The following is a 16,161-nucleotide window of genomic DNA, read 5'->3' as shown; positions in this document are numbered from 1 at the left end:
ATATTTTTACCTTCAACCTTTGAAGCTCAGGTTTCTACCTATTGTTGACAGCATATCGTTGGATCCTGGTTTTATTTGTTTTTGTTTTTACAGTCTGACAATCCCTGCTTTTTGAGTGTTTACTCTATTTATATGGAATGTAATTATTGGTATGGTTCCATATGTGTCTGCCATTTTGCTATTTGTTTTCTATATGTCTCCTGTCTCTTTTGTTCCTCTATTACTTCATTCTTTTGTGTTAAATAGATATCGTCTTGCATATTATTGTCATTCTTTTAACTATATTTTATTTAGTTAGCTTTAAAGTTTATTTATTTAGAGAGAGAGAGAGCATTGGGGAGGGGCAGAGAGAGAGGGAGAGAGAATCCCAAGCAGGCTCCATGCTGTCCACGCAGAGCCTGACACGGGGCTCAATGTCACAAACCGTGAGATCATGACCTGAACCAAAATCGAGAGTTGGACGGCTAATCGGATGAGCCACCTAGGCACCCCTCTTTTAACTATATTTTAAAAATCACTTTCCTAGTGGTTGTTCTGGGATTACAATGTACATCTTAATTCACAACAGTTCACCTGGGATTAATACTAACTCAATTCCAATACGATGCAGAAACTGAGCTCTCATGGCTCTCCTTCCCTTCCCTCCAGTCTGTGCTAATATTGCCCTCTAAATTACATCACTGTATGCTAAAGCCCAACAACAGAGTTGTGTAATGATCATTTCATAACTTTTGTTTTACATCAATTAGGGGAAGAGTCAAATATATTTATGATATCTTTTATGTGTATCTGTGTAATAACCTTTATAGGTACTTTACTTCTTCATGTAGATTCAAGTTACCATCTGGTATCATTTCTTTTCAGCCTAAAGGACATCCTTTAGTATTTTCTGTGAGGCAGGGGTTGCTGGTGATGAATTCTTCAGTCTTTGCTTATCTAGGATGTCTTTATTTTGCCCTCATGTTTAGGCAAGTGTGAAAGATAATTGTGCTGGATATAAAATTCTTGGTTTGTCTGTCTGTCTGTTTGTTTTTTGCTTTCAGCACTTTGACTGTGTCATCCGAATGCCTTCTGACCTCCACCGTTTTTTAAAGACAATCCGATTGTGGTTTTCTGGTACATGATGAAAAATTTTGTTGCTGACCGCATCAAGACTTCGTCCGTGATGACGTGGTTCATGGCTACAATCTTCATGATGTGCCTAGGTATGGATTATGTTGTTTATTCTACTGGAGTTTGTTGACCTAATTGTGTGCATGTGTTGATGGGCCTTTGAAATCAAATTTGGTAAATTTTCAGTGATTATTTCTTAAAAAAAAAAAAAAACAACTTGTGCCTTTCGCTGATGGTCCCTCGAGATATCTAAAGTTCTGTTCATTTTCCTCATTCTTTTCTCTTTTTGTTCTTCACGCTAGATAGTTTCTGTTGCTTTATCTTCAAATTTGCTGAGTCTTCTTCCAGCTCATATCAGCCATTGAGCCCCTCTAATGAAGTTTTCACTTCAGTTATTAAACGTTTCACCTCCAGAATTTCCATTTGGTTAGTTTTACACTTTGCATCTCTGCCTTGGTGTTCTCTAATTGGTGAGTCAGTGTTATCGTACTTTTTAATTCTTTAAAAACAATTTCCTGTAGATCTTCGAATATGGTTTTAAGCCTTTGTCTTCCAAGTCCAGCACCTAGGATTTCTCAGAGACAGTCTCCGGAGATTGCCTCTTTCCCGTGTGAGGCAGCACATTTCTGTTTGCTTGCGTGTGTCACAATTTTTGTTGGAAAGTGGACCTTTTGGGTGATATAACAAATCTGGATTCTGATTTACCTCCCCCTGGGGTTGTTGCCGCATTTATGTATTTGTTTAGTGAATTTCCTGGATGAATTATTAGAGTCTATCTCTCCAGTGTGTAAATACTAACATCTATGCTTTTTAAAATTCTTGGCTCCCTCGTTAAACCCAGCTTCCTATAAACTGGCCCTGGGTGAGGGTAGCTTAGTAGTCAGCCCACAGCTGGTCAGAGACTTTGCTTAAATTCCCCAAGCCAGTAAGGTTTCAGCCTGTGGCGGAGGGAGGTACCCATTCAAAGTCCAGGCACTTTGCACGTCTGTCCTGACTTTTACCGCCTGCTCGTGCAGGGCCCCGTGGTCAGCCAGGGACAGGTAGCCAACCGGGCCCTCTCCCGTCTTCCCTGTACACACACAGGTGGAGCCTTCCGGATCCCCAGGAATTTGTGGGGCCTTTATCCACGCTATACCCTACAGCTACCCCATTCCTCAGATCTCTCTCTCTTAAATTTTTGACTAGTCTGCCGCTTTCCCAAATCAGTATTACAGCCTCAGGCAGCGGTGATATTGGCCTTCCTTGATTGTTTGCGAGAGAGATGGCAATTGCTTTTGACGGCGCCCCCGGACAAGGGGCTTTTCTCCGAAGCTCCAAATTAGATCAACTCTCTCCAGCAGCGGAAAGACTGCTGGTCTTCAGGCTACCGCATCAGTGTGGGGAGAAGGCGGTAGGCGCAGCCTCATGTTAACGGCGCAAATTCCATCATTGTCAACAAAGGTTTGGCACCTTTCCTTGAATAAATGTCTTTCCATTTGTTATATGCCTTTGGTTAATTTCCAGAGTCCTGACATGGTTGGTTTTGACAATATCGTCCAATGCTATCACTGCTTTTGTAGAGGCAAGCTTTGCCGAGGCCCTCCACTCACCACTGCCCCCGTCAACCCGCCCGGTCAGTGCAGGCTCTTCATGCAAAGGGACCAGTAGATGAGGAAGAGTCACCATTCTGACAGGAGAAGATAGGGTTTCAACTAAATTATGGGAACAGCAAGAAACATACTCGGCACCTGGGTTATTCCTGGGCACCTCTTGTTACGCCTTTGCCCAATTTGCTGGTGACTGGCCAGGTGCAGCATCTGTGTCCTGAGCAGGGCGCGGTGAGCCAGGCTTTGGACCCCTCAGGGATGAGGGTCCGGGTCTCCCCTCCTGTAAGCCACCTAGACTGTTACAGGTACTACAGGGACGAGAGAGACCTTGAGTGGGTCGGAGAAGTGGGAGACAACGAATATCCGCCGTGGCCTCAAAGTCCGCTGTAGCCGCAGGGCCGTAAGTTTATCCCACTGATGTTCCCTTTGGGAGGCTTCCCAGGAGAAGAGGCCCTTAGAATCCTGGAGGAGTTACTCTCAGAACTTGTCATGTGAAGCAAGTGGCGCCAAGGATGTGCTGTATTGGATAGTATTTGGGACTGAAATGTCCATTTCCCCTGCTGGTGGACGTGTTGGTAGCTGACGGCTTTCGGCGGAGTCCCCACCCCTCACTTCTACCAGTGCCCTTGGCCGAAGAGAACCTCCTTGCCCAAGGTCAAAGCCCCCTTTCTGAGGCAATCCACATCCAGTGACTGATCAATACAGATGTATCGAGCTCTCGCTCCCTTCCCCCCAGTGCGGGCCAGCTCTGAAAGGCCATCCCAGCTCCAAAGCTCCACGTGACGATTGCCTGAAGCCTTCGCAACTGCAGGACAACTTGACCTATCCCACTGTCCACTCCTGGTTCCTTGCCCCCATGCGGATGTATTGATTTTGAGAACATTTCTCAACAAATCTCTTGTACACAGAGCTCCACTTAGAGGATACATCCGGGGCACCCAACCTGCAGCGGTTGATACTGTGCTCTCTTGATCCAATCAAACATAAGTAAGCCCAGCATTTATGATGAATCAATTCCCTCCTCTCCATCCTCCTGGCAGCGAGTAGGGAGAGGAGGGTGGCAAAAAAAAAAAAAAAAGAAAGAAAGAAAGCAAGCAAGCCTAAATGACAGGCGTTTAAATGAGGGCAACTGTTCTATGCATGGGTAATTAAACTTTTTTTGGACACTGCTATCTAAAAGCATAATCGCACAAGACTATGACCTGGGATTTTGGCAATCACCTCTGCCGGTGGTGTGGTGTTGACAAGGCCTGAGCCAGAAACAGCTTCAGGTCACAGATTGAATGGGATCCACGAGCACAGCTCTTAGCGATGCCGGGGACACACGGCCTCACTGAATGAAGACAAATGCTTTCCCACATGTTTTGTCACACTGGTCTTCTCTAACGCCCCCCTGAAATGGCGGGCTTGGCTCACGTCGCAGTTGAGAACCGTGGCTTGGGACCTATACCCATGGGTGGGAGCACCCTGCACAGTCCTGGATCCTTCACCACCCAGCCGAACGCACGCGCGTGGCCAGGAGCTGGGGACCGGAGGGGCACCCGCCCTCCTTTTTAAATCCTGCGACCGAAATACTGAGCCAGAAAGTCAACTACTATTGCCATACCTCATGCTAGACGGTGAGGAGAGGAGAGAAGCAGAGAAACACAATGCATGGACAGATGCATATATTCAAAATGCAGATTTGAAATTTTAGACCTAATATGTACCACATATAAAATATATGTTGCATATACAAAATAAGGAGTAAGTATTGGTAAGTATTACTGCCATCATTTCTGTAGCGTTTACACCATTGTAGCTGGCGTTCATAATTACTTCCTTCCGATACCCGTTTAATATTCCTTTTGCCTTTGGCAAGCACCTTAGCTAGTCATGCCCCTTCGCCCGGCAGAGGAGTCTAGGCATTTGCTCACAAAGAGTTTGGGCTGTTGGAACCTCTACCCGAACTGGGTTATTAAAGCTTGTCATTGACTTCGATCGTGGGACACGGGAGTCCACACGAAGCACCAAGGAGAACTTCTGCATTCCGGGCATACTCCTCCTTACCCCCGGCGTGTTGCCTCCCAATTTCTCCCTGGTAGTCAGCCTCCATCACCCCAGCCAGTACAGTAGCCCCCTTCTCCGCGTGTTGATTCAGCACCACGGGGAGTTCGGCTGGCCAGATGGCAGGCTCGATATCCAGCTCAACGGAATCATTGTTGTGTCAATAATGCGAGCATTCTGTAGGTCCATGGATGTTCCCTTTGGCAGAAGCGCCGAGGGCAGGGAAGGCAAATTCATATCTGTGATAGGTGTCTACTCCAGGAAGAGCCAGGTGCTACCCCCTTCCCTGAGGGGAGTGGCCCATTGGAATCAATCTGCCTCCAGGTAGTTGGATGACCTCCCTTCCCCGGGGACAGAACTGTATCAGGACCTAGTTGGATTCTGCTGTCGACGAATTGGGCACTCCGTAGTGCCCATAGGTGGCTGGCCTCGGAGAGTGGAAGTCAATGATGCTGAGGCCATGCATAACTTACATCCTTTCCAACGCAACTGCTTTCTTCACGAGCCTGCAACACACTGACAAGAGTGGCCGGGGAGGGAAGCTGGCTGACAGCCGCCAAATGGGTCATCTTGTCTACCTGGCTAATAAAACCTTCCCCTGCCGAGGTCACCCTCTGATGACCTCGGTGACCACTCACATGGGACATGAACATCTTCACGCTCCATACCGAACCGGAAGGGTCTAACCACGTATTTCTTCCTCAGACCTTCTCGTCACCAATTTTTCAATCATATTCCTTCCAGTTCTCTGACCACCCAGCCAAACCATTAGCCAGAGCCCATAAATCAGTATAGACCTATATCTCTGGCCATCTGCCCTTCCAGACAAGACGAACAGCCAAAATTCTGCCCATTGGTAGGCTTTCCCCTCACTACTGGTCTTCAGGGCTGTCCCAGAACAGGGCTATAGGACTGTAGCTGTCCATCTTTGGATGGTACCTGTGTATCATGAGAACATTCTATAAACCAGCATGGCTTATAAACATTCTATAAACTCCCAGGAGTTCATGGGAACTCCCCACGAGGCCATAAATACAGACTGAGAGAGAAAAGACGACAAAGGACGGAGGCCACGAGCATCTGAGACACTTCCTCGGGCAACTTAATTTTGCCTTAAGGTCTTGTCTGAAACTGAACGTCTATACCCCACTTCCATTTGATGGTGGAACACTTCTGTGCATGCCCAAATTCAAGGCTTTATGGGTCAGAGTGCACCCAGCCCGCAGTGGGGAGCTCAGTCACGGGGTAACTAGTTTGCCCGTGGTCAAGAGTTCAATCACTATGAAATCCTAGTAGCAAGTCAAAAATCGTTTCTCACTTACTCTCAAATGGAAAGCAGTTATCCACAGAGGACGGCAGGAATTGGCTCCAAATTTCTAACGATCTGCCCTGTGATTCGCCTACGAGGGTCTGCTAACATCTCCGAATGCATCCCTCTCCGCTGCTGACACTTTGAGTACCACCGGCCCTGCTGGATCATATGGCCCAAGGGGCAGAGCCTTCTCTTGCTCTGGGCCCCACTCAAACTAGCAGACTTTTAGGTCAATCAATAAATAAGGCAGAACAGCATGCCCAGGGGCGCCTGGGTGGCTCAGTCGGTTGAGCATCTGACTCCCGATTTTGGCTCAGGTCATGATCGCACAGCTCATGGGTTCAGAGCTTCTGTCTCCATCTCTCTACCCCTCTTCCTCTCTCTCTCGCTCTCAAAAATAAAGAAATGTGAAAAAAATTAAAAATAGCATGCCCAAATGAGGTATATGTTACTTCCAAAATCCAAAGAGGTTCTTTAGAAGTTGGGTTTCTTTCCCATAGATTGGAGGTAACAGATAAAAAAAATATTTCAACATGTCCTCAGGTGACTGAACTCCTAGAATTTTCCCTGAGGTGGAAGGCCCCTGACTTCTTTGCGAAATTTATTTCCCACCCTCCGGCATGCCAGTGTTTTACCAGTGTCCCTTGTCCACCAGGCCTGGTCCGTGGAATATCATTGATGTAAATGAACCAGCATCATGGCCTGGTAAGGGAGAGACAAGCAAAGTCCCCAGGGAGAAGATTGTGGCGTGGCTAGAGAGTGGATACACCCCGGAGGTCAGGGGACGGTAATGGATTACAGGCTAAAATCAAATTTGTTTGTTGGTCTTTACTAACAGGTACAGAGAAAAAGGCATATTCACCAGCTAAACAGTGACGGAAGTATCGGCGTGTCAATTTGCTCCACGATGAAACCACCCCTGGAAAGCAGCTGCAAATCAGACCCAACATGTGATTAAGTTTATAATGTTTTACTGTCATTCTCCAGGACCCACCTGTGTCCTTCTCAGACCAAATAGCCATGGAAAGAAGATACTGTGGTAATCTTCCCTCCTGCACTTTTCAAGTCCTTGATGTTGGCTTGGATCTCTGCAAGCCCTCCACCAACACAGAATGACTTTTGGTGTACTTTTTTCAGAGATAGAGGCAGTTCTAGTGACTTCCGGCTGGCCTTTCCCGCCGTAATAGACACCGCTCCATGGGTCCGAGAGTCGATTTGGGGGTCCTGACGCTTGTTGGGTACGTCTATTCCAATTACGCGTTCCAAGACCTGGGAGAAAACCGGAAGGTGGGTTCAGGGACCACTGGGCCCATTATGAGATAGACTTGAATAAAATTTCACTGATCATTCAACTTCCAACTGGCAGGCCACAGTGATGCTTTGGGTCCCCAGGAACTAGTCTAATTCAGAGGCAGTTCCCAGTAATCCCTGAAAATTCTGATAGGATAAAAATAAAGTGCTAAGCGCAGAGCCTTGGCATGAATAATAGCAGGTGTCGTTAGGCTAGAGGGTGGTTGTGGCAAAGCCCCTTGATTCCATCCTTATCTACACTGGGCAAGGTGACATCTTGATTCCACTGGGTAGTGGGGTCAGGGATCCGGGGCCTGGGGGGGGAATAGTGAGTTACTCCAAGTGTGTGAGTGGGTGGTGCAGGGGGGAAGCAGAGACGCTCCGCCTGAAATGACAAAGGGCAGAACATCTTTTCTCCTTCGCCTTGGTGAGTTTTGTGTACTTAGTGTTAAAATCTTAATTCCTGGATAGTGAACACACAGTGTTATATTAGTTTCAGGTGCACACCGTAGTGACTCACACTGTGCTCATCGTGAAACATGTCTTCGGTCCCCATCCCTTATTTCACCCATCCCCCCACCGGAACGGACCTACTCAGGATTCTACTCGGGATTCCTACCGATGACCTATGGGAATGATGCAGACCGAGATCATTTGTCTCCCCAGAAACTCCAGTGAAACACGATTGCTAAAACGAAGAAGACTGGGGATAAATTATTGGTTTTTTTTTGTTTTTTTTTTTTTAAATCAGAAGGCAGAATCTGGTAGTGGAAAGAAAGGTGGCCTGAACTTTTGGAGGTCTGGATGCTGGGCTAAGCTCACCCACTTTCCAGCCAGAAGGCCCTGGGCATGTGTCTGCACTTCTTTGAGCCTCAATTTCGTTATCTGCAGCACTAGAAGATAATATTCTCTCCCTCTTAGGTTGCTGAGTGAGCTCAACATAAGATTACGCTTTTAAAGTACTTAGCCCATGTCATCAAAGAGACACGAGCTACCAAGTGTCGGTGAGGACGTGGAGAAAAGGGAGCCCCCGTGCGCTGTTGGGGAGAATGTAATTTGGCACAGCCGCGATGGAAACGGTGTGGGGGTTCCTCAAAGAATTAAAACAGAGCCACGGTCTGATGCAGCCATCTCACGTCTGGGTATACCGTTCCACCTGGTTCTCCCGCTCTGCGCCCTGTTGGGCTTTGCAGATGCTGTGGTGTTTGCTGATCGAAGGGTCGTGACGACCCCACACCGAGCAGGTCTGTCGGCACCGTTTTCCCAACCCCATTGGCTCACTTCATGTCTCTGTGTCGCGTTTGGCCGATTCCCCCAATATTTCAAACGTTCTCACGATTGTTTTATCCGTTACGGTGATCTGTGGCTGGCACTCTTCGAGGTTACCGTTGTGATTGTTTCGGGCCCCCACGAACCCCACCCGGGTGAGACGGTGGCCTTGATAAACGTCGTCGCGTGCTCTCCGACGCTCTCCCGCGGGCCGCTCCCCCGTCTCCCTCCCTCTGCTCAGGCTTCCCTGGCCCCTGAGACACAACAGTATTGACATCAGGCCAACTACTAACCCTACGGTGGCCTCTAAGTGTGCAGGTAAAAGTGTCGTGTGTCTCTCACCGTCAAAGCTAGAAATGAGGCCGCTGAGTGAGGAGGGCACGTCGGAAGCCGAGACGGGCCGAAAGCTTGGCCTCTTGCGTCAAACCGCGAGCCGAGCTGCGAGTGCAGCGGGAAAGTTCTTGAAGGAAATTAAAAGTTCCCCTCCAGTGAGCACACGTGTGATAAGAAAGGGAGGCAGCCTCACTGCCGAAGCGGAGAAAGTTTGAGTGGTCTACGTAGAAGCTCAGACCAGCCCCAACGGTGATCCCTGAAGCCGAAGCCTGATCCGGAGCAGGGCCCGGATTCTTCCTTTCTCTGACGGCCGGCCGAGAGGGGAGAAGGCCGCAGGGGAAACGTCTGAGGTTGGCAGAGGCGGGTTCGAGAGGCTTAAGCAAAGAAGCCGTGTCCTAACACACAAGCGCGAGGTGAGGCCGCGAGCGCTGAGGATGCAGAAGTGCGGCAAGCTGTCCGGAGCCCGAGAGAGGATCGTGAACGAAGGTGGCCCCGCTAAGCAACAGACCGTCAGTGTAGACGAAACAGCCTTCTCCAGGGAGCTGACGCCATCGAGGACTTCCACAGCTCGGAAGCAAGGTCAATGCCTGGCTTCAGGGCTTCAGAGGACAGGCTGACCGTCCTGCTGGGGTCAAGGCAGCCACGGACTTGAAGCGGAGGCCAGGGTTCGCGTAGCGTCCTGGAAACCCTGGGGCCCTTGAAGTTACCCTGTGTTCTGCCCGCGCCCCATCGACGGCACACGAAGCCCGGACGGCAGCATGTCTGTTCACAACACGGTTTACTGAATATCTGAAGCCCGCTGTGGAGACCTGCTGCTCAGAAAAAGAAAGATTTCTTCCAAAATGTTACTGCCCGTGGACAAACCACCCGGGCGCCCGAGAGCTGTGATGGAGACGGACAAAGAGAGCAACGTTGCGTCCATTGCTGATAGCACAGCATCCGTCCCGCAGCCCGTGGATCGAGGAGGCGCTTCGACTTTCGAGTCTTGTTACTTAAGAAATGCATGTCAGGGCCTGGGTGGCTCAGTCCGTTAAGTGTCCGACTTCAGCTCAGGTCATGATCTCGCAGTTCGTGGATCCGAGCCCCGCGTCGGGCTCTGTGCTCACAGCTCAGAGCCTGGAGCCTGCTCCGGATTCTGTGTCTCTCTCTCTGTCCCTCCCCTGCTCATGCTCATGCTCTGTCTCTCTCTCTCTCTATCTCTCTCTCTCTCTCTCTCTCTCTATCAAAAATAAATTAAAACATTTTTAAAAATTAAAAAAAAAAAAGTCGCCATAGCCACCCCAGCCTCCAGCCACCACCACCCTGCCCGGTCAACAGCCAGTACCATCGAGGCAGGCCCTCCGGCACTCAGATGATGGTTAGCATTGTTAGCAATGAAGTATTTTTAAATTAAGGTATATACATTGCTTCTTTACACATAATCCTCTTGCACACTCAACAGACTACGATACAGTGTGAACACAACATTTTTTTTCCTAGAAGCCTTTTTTTTTCCTTAGAGAAACAATTTAGTTTTTAATGAACTTGTAAACATAAAAGCTCCCATTTCAAAATAAAAACAAAATCCCAGATCATACAGATGTTTACAGTAATTACATGTATCTAAGCAACATATATACATGTTCAGTTGTAAGATGTTAGCTAAATTTCTGTTAGAGTCCTAAGGATAATCTGGTTCTCACCATGTTTTTCTTTTCCTTATTTTAAATTTTTTAAATGTTTTTTATTTTATTTTTGAGAGAGAGACAGAGACAGAGCGCGAGTAGGGGAGGGGCAGAGAGAGAGGGAGACACAGAATCAGAAGCAGGCTCCAGACTCCGAGCTGTCAGCACAGAGCCCGACGCGGGGCTGGAACCCACGAGCCACGAGATCGTGACCTGAGCAGAAGTCGGACGCTTAACCATCTGAGCCCCCCAGGTGCTTCCATCACCATTTATTTATTTATTTTTAACGTTCATTTATTTTTGAGAGACACAGAGAGACAGAGAATGAGTAGGGGAGGAACAGAGAGAGTGGGAGACACAGAATCTGAAGCAGCTCCAGGCTCCGAGCTGTCAGCACAGAGCCTGACGCGGGGCTCGAACTCACGAACCGCGAGATCATGACCTGAGCCAAAGTCAGACGCTTAACCATCTGAGCCACCCGGGCGCCCCTCGTTTCTTTTTAAATTTGATTTATTTTTTCTTTTTTTCTCTTTCCTTTTCTTTCCTTTTCTTTTCTTTTCTTTTCTTTTCTTTTCTTTTCTTTTCTTTTTAAGTAGGCTCCATGCCCACCGTGGGGCTTGAACTCATGACCTGAGGTCAAGACCTGAGATCAAGAGTTGGATGCTCCCCCTAATGAGCCACCCAGGTGCCCTTATTTTTTTGTCATTTTATTTTGAGGGGGTGGAGGGAACCACAAAAATGTATCTATATTTTTATATTGAGGGGAGGCAGTAGAAAAGAAAGCCTCTGGTCTGGGGTTCGGTGGCAGCTTCTTATTCCACGGGGTTAAGGAAATAGAATTGTTTGGAAAAAGCTGGGCGCAGGTGCTGAGTGTGTTGTGACGGGTGGAGGGATGAAGGGAAGGGTACAGGCCCCTCACAGCCTCCATCGGGCCCCAACGATGCCCTGGAACCCATTCCTGCTTCTCGGGACTGCTGATGGCCATGCACTGACAGAGAGTGAGATACCCAGCGTGTTGGCAAAGGTGACGAGCTGCTCGTTGGAATCATCCTGACCAGCTGGGCTCACTCCCTCATTTCATGTTCTTTCTCACCTCGGTTACGTGCTCTCTTTGATCCCCATCCCCCACCACCACGTCCCCATCAGGGGGACGTGCTCTCTGTAGTTACGTACGAGTCCGTTTCTTGGTTTGCCTCTCTCTCTCACTCTCTCTTCCCCACCCCTCTTTGCTCATTTGTGTTTTTTTTTCCTTTAATATCCACATAGGAGTGAAATCATATGATATTTGTCTTTCCCTGACTTATTTCGCTTAGCATTATACTCTCTACGTCCATCGTGTTGTTGCAAATGGCCAGATTTCATTCTTTTTGATTGCCGAGTAATACTCCATTGTATATACGTATACCACATCTTCTTTATCCATTCATCAGTCAACGGACACTTGGGCTGCTTCCTTATCTTGGCTATTGTGTTTTTTGAAGTTTACTTATTTACTTTGACAGAGAGAGTGAGAGAAAGAGAGCTCAGGCAGGTACATGAGTGGGGGAGGGGCAGAAAGAGAGGGAGAGAGAGAATCCCAAGCAGGCTCCTCGCTGTTAGAACAGAGCCTGACGTGGGGCTCGATCCCATGAACCGTGAGATCATGACCGAAGCCCAAATCAAGAGTCCAGTGCTCAACCAACTGAGCCGCCCGGGTGCCCCATCGTATCTTGGCTTTTGTAGATAGTGCTGCTGTAAACATAAGAGTGCATGTGTCCCTTTGAATTTGTGTGGGGATAAATACCCAGTAGTGTGATTACTGGACCGTAGGGTAGTTCTAGTTTTTAACTGTTTGAGGAACCTCCATATTGTTTTCCAGAGCGGCTGCACCAGTTTGCATTCCCACCAACAGCGCGTAAGGGATCCCCTGTCTCCGCATCCTCACCGACACCTGTTGTTCCTTGTGCTGTTTTTAGCCACTCTGACAGATGTGAGGTGATATCTCATTGGAGTTTTGATTTGCATTTCCCCGGTGATGAGTGATGACGAGCATCTTTTCATGTGTCTGTTGGTCATCTGGATGTCTTCTCTGGAGAAATATCTTCATGCCTCCTCCCCTTTTTTAATTGGATTCTTTCTTTTTTGGGTATTGAGTTGTATCAGTTCTTTATGTATTTTGGATACTAACCCTTTATTGGGTCTGCCGTTTGCAGATGGGGCTCTGCAAATGCGGTCTTCTCCCATTCAGTGGGTTGCCTTTTAATTCTGTTGCTTGTTTCCTTTGCTGTGCAGAAGCTTTTTATTTTGATGAAGTCCCAATGGTTTCATTTTGCTTTCATTTCCCTTGCCTCAGGAGACACAACTAGAAAAATGTTGCTACAGCCAATGTCAGAGAAATTGCTGCCTAGGCTCTCTTCTAGAATTTTTATGGTTTCAGGGCCCACATTTAGGTCTCTCATCCATTAAAAAAGAAAATTTTTTTTTAACATTTGCTTATTTTTGAGAGCCCGAGAGGCAGAGCATGAGTAGGGGAGGGGCAGAGAGAGAGGGAGACACAGAATCAGAAGCAGGCTCCAGGTTCCGAGCCGTCAGCACAGAGCCCAACGTGGGGCTCGAACCCACAAACCCATCATAAAATTCTCATCATAAGAAAAAAAAAACGAAGTATGTATGGTAATGAATATTAATTATTATACTTATTGTGGTGATCTTTACACAATCAATACAAATAGTGAATCATGTAGCACATCTGAAACTAATAAACCAATATGGAGGTTATGTCAATTACATCTCAAACTTAAAAAAAAAAACAGTGAAATAAATTAAGTTTTTATTTATTTTTTTTTAATTTTTTTAATGTTTATTTATTTTGGGGACAGAGAGAGACAGAGCATGAATGGGGGAGGGGCAGAGAGAGAGGGAGACACAGAATCGGAAGCAGGCTCCAGGCTCCGAGCCATCAGCCCAGAGCCCGACGCGGGGCGTGAACTCACGGACCGCGAGATCGTGACCCGAGCTGAAGTCGGACGCTCAACCGACTGAGCCACCCAGGCGCCCCATAAATTAAGTTTTTAAAAGATGAGGCACAGATCAGTGAATTGGTCATGATTAAGTTACTTGTATTTGAAAGCGAGTTTTACATTTTTTTTAATGTTTATTTTTGAGAGAGAGAGAGAGAGAGAGAGAGCGAGCAGGGGAGGGGCAGAGAGAGAGGGACACAGAATCCAAAGCAGGCTTCAGGCTCTGAGCTGTCAGCACAGAGCCTGACACGGGGCTCAAACTCACGAACCGCGAGATCATGACTGGAGCCAAAGTCAGACCCTCAACCGACTGAGCCCCCCAGGCGCCCCGGGTCTTTCATCCATTGTGAATTGACTTTTCCGTATGATGCAAGAAAATGGTCCACTTTCGTTCTTCTGCCTGTCGCTGTCCAGTTTTCCCAAGAGCATTTGTTGAGGAGACAGTCTTTTTCCCATTGTATATTCTTTCCTGCTTTGTCGAAGATTAATGAGCACATAACTATGGCTTTGTTTCTGGGTTTTCTGTTCTGTTCCATTGAGCTATTTTTATACTATTTTTATGCCAGTACCATACTGTTTTGATTGCTACTGCTTTGTAATATAACTTGAAATCTGGAATTGTGCTACCTCCAGTTTTGTTTTCCAAGATTGCTTGGGCTCTTTGAGGTCTTTTGTGGTTCCCTACAAAGCGCAGGATCGTTTGTTCTGGCTCTGTTGGCATTTTGACAAGGGTCTGCATGATATGCTCGCCTCCCTGGGGAATATCCCAGCTGATGAGTATGTGGACAGCACGATGACTGAGGCTCCGGGCTCATACACGTCACCATGTTTTTAATGCACTTGGTGAAAAGTTAAATGGCACGGAGCCGGAAGATGTCTTCAGAAATGCCCTTGCTTGCTTTGAGGAAGACGCAACCCGCACCATTCTGGAAGATTACCTGAGAGCTGCCGACAATAACGGGAGGCTGGGTCACAGGAGAGGAAGTGAATGAGCCACACAGAGAAGCATCTATAGATATAAAGGGAAATCGCAATTCCATTGAGTTCATGTGCACCCTTAAACACGGAGCACAAGACAAGAATACTGAAAAGGATTTCAGGTTCCAGCCAAATGTTCCCTGTTGCCACTTCAGGTATTTCCGAGAATTTCTCTTAGAGCCTGTCGCGTGCCCTTGGCTTTGCAGTCTTTGCCTTTCTTGTCTTTATTCTAGGCCCTTTGGGGCCCATGCGTCTCCATATGATCAGATGGGACCGGGGGCTTTGTGTGGTTTTCAGAATAGAAAATAGGGCAATAGCTTACTAGCCCCCTCCACCCCAAATAACTGCAGCCTACACACACAGTCAGGATATTTTTTCAGAGAAAGTTACTCACTCAATTTTTTTTCTGAACCATAGTCAAACTGCATGATAAAAAAATGCAATGGGGAAACAAAAAATACATGGACTAGTTTAATGCTACATTTGCCTTTTTTTTAAGTTTATTGACTTATTTTGAGAGAGACAGAGAGAGAGCAGGGGAGGGGCAGAAAGAGAGGAAGAGAGAGAATCCCAAGCACGCTCTGCACTGTCAGCCCAGAGCCCGATGCAGGGCTTGAACCCATGAACCGTGAGATCATGACCTGAGCCGAGATCAAGAGTTGGACACGTATTGGGGCGCCTGGGTGGCTCAGTAGGCTGGACGTCCAGCTTCGGCTCAGGTCACGATCGCACGGTCTGTGAGTTCGAGCCCCGTGTCGGGCTCAGTGCTGACAGCTTGGAGCATGGAGCCTGCTTCAGATTCTGTGTCTCCCTCTCTCTCTGCCCCTTCCCTGCTTGTGCTCTGTCTCTGTCTCTCAAAAATAAATAAACGTAAAAAAATATAGATTTTTAAAGAGTTGGATGCTTAACCGACTTGAGCCACCCAGGCGCCCCAACATTTGCCTTATTGTGGTGGTCTGGAACCAAGCCCACAATCTCTCTGAGGTATGTCTGTATATCCAAAAGAAATAAAATCATTGCAGAATTATTAATGATAGTGAAAACATGGAAAGAACCGAAGTGTCCACCGATGGATGAATAGATAAAAAGATGTATGCGCACACACACACACACACACACACACACTCACAGTGGAATATTATTCAGCCATAAAAAAGAAGGAAGTTGTTTGTGAAAACACAGATGAATCTTGAGGGCATTAGACTAAGGACAATACGAGAAAGACAAACACTGTACGATCTCATTTACATGCGAATCTAAAGAAGCTGAACTCATAGAACCAGAGAGTCGATGGTGATACCAGGGGTGGGGGTGGGGGGAACGGGGAGATGCTGGTCAAAGGGTACAAACTACCCGTTTTGAGGTGGGTAGGTCCGGGATCTCAGGCACAGCATGGTGACTACAGGTAACAACACTGCTGTACGTTTGAAAGTCACCTGCAGAGTAGATCTTAAATGCTGTCCCCACAACAACAGCAAAATGGTCATTATGGGAAGTGAAGGATGTGCTAACTAACCTCACTGTGGTGATGACTTTGCAACCAACTCTTTGGGGCCAAATAGTTCTTGGTC

This window comes from Lynx canadensis, chromosome B3, assembly GCF_007474595.2.
Source record: "Lynx canadensis isolate LIC74 chromosome B3, mLynCan4.pri.v2, whole genome shotgun sequence".
NCBI classification, from domain to species: Eukaryota; Metazoa; Chordata; class Mammalia; order Carnivora; family Felidae; genus Lynx; species Lynx canadensis.
The sequence above is the reverse complement of the archived record's forward strand: the minus strand, read 5'-3'. Positions refer to the sequence as shown.